The sequence below is a fragment of the Pecten maximus genome, chromosome 7 (genome assembly GCF_902652985.1).
Source record: "Pecten maximus chromosome 7, xPecMax1.1, whole genome shotgun sequence".
Classification (NCBI taxonomy): Eukaryota; Metazoa; Mollusca; class Bivalvia; order Pectinida; family Pectinidae; genus Pecten; species Pecten maximus.
Genome location: NC_047021.1, coordinates 45,750,416 through 45,752,030, shown reverse-complemented (window position 1 = coordinate 45,752,030; position 1,615 = coordinate 45,750,416).

Sequence of the window (1,615 nt, the reverse complement as noted above, 5' to 3'; positions counted from 1 at the left end):
ATTTTTCCTTAAAATAAAACATGTGTTGATTAGTAATATAATTGCACAATCCTCAAAATATATGTATATCAAATCAAACCTGTTGAATATAGCATCCATGATATAGCGACCTTGACAACATTACACAACTTACTGCTTTGAACATTGATTCTGAAAGATTGTTGGGTTTTAAAATTGTTGGATTTTAAAGGTTTCAGTGCTTTTAAGTTCTTTATTTAACCAAAATCCCTAAGGCGTATAGGCATGACAGATAATATCTCAACATTGAACATTTACACAAAACAGTTTACATGACAGTGTTGTTACATGCATCGAAATTGGTCTAATATTACGCATAACATTACATATTATAATAATAGCATACGAACAAAATAACATTAGTGATACAAATATTGCTTATTAGTAGTTTGAATATTTACATGTGTTGGTATAAATATTTGCCTAAATTTGACATTTTTCTGACATTATTCACAGCCAAAAGTTGTATTAATCAAATGACAGTAATGACTTTTAGTGGTTGGATGCAGCGAGTAGACAACTCGGACCTTGACGGCAGGACGCAACTGCTTTGCACATTAATTCCCGAACATAAATTGTCGGTATGATGTTTAGTGTATGGATGCAGCGAGTAGACAACTCGGACCTAGACGGCAGGACGCAACTGCTTTGCACATTAATTCCTGAACATAAATGGTCGGTATGATGTTTAGTGTATGGATGCAGCGAGTAGACAACTCGGACCTTGACGGCAGGACGCAACTGCTTTGCACATTAATTCCTGAACATAAATGGTCGGTATGATGTTTAGTGTATGGATGCAGCGAGTAGACAACTCGGACCTTGACGGCAGGACGCAACTGCTTTGCACATTAATTCCCGAACATAAATTGTCGGTATGATGTTTAGTGTATGGATGCAGCGAGTAGACAACTCGGACCTAGACGGCAGGACGCAACTGCTTTGCACATTAATTTCCGAACATAAATGGTCGGTATGATGTTTAGTGTATGGATGCAGCGAGTAGACAACTCGGACCTAGACGGCAGGACGCAACTGCTTTGCACATTAATTTCCGAACATAAATGGTCGGTATGATGTTTAGTGTATGGATGCAGCGAGTAGACAACTCGGACCTTGACGGCAGGACGCAACTGCTTTGCACATTAATTTCCGAACATAAATGGTCGGTATGATGTTTAGTGTATGGATGCAGCGAGTAGACAACTCGGACCTTGACGGCAGGACGCAACTGCTTTGCACATTAATTCCTGAGCATAAATGGTCGGTATGATGTTTAGTGTATGGATGCAGCGAGTAGACAACTCGGACCTAGACGGCAGGACGCAACTGCTTTGCACATTAATTCCTGAACATAAATGGTCGGTATGATGTTTAGTGTATGGATGCAGCGAGTAGACAACTCGGACCTTGACGGCAGGACGCAACTGCTATGCACATTAAGTCCTGAACAACTGCTTTGCAAGTTAATCTTTGAAACCTGTGAATTTTATGAAAAGTACGGAGAAGATTAAGAGATAGTGAATAAAGACAATGGTGAAAACAATGGGGAAATAGAAAGAAAAGATTGCTACATAGATATCAATGGCAATGCCAT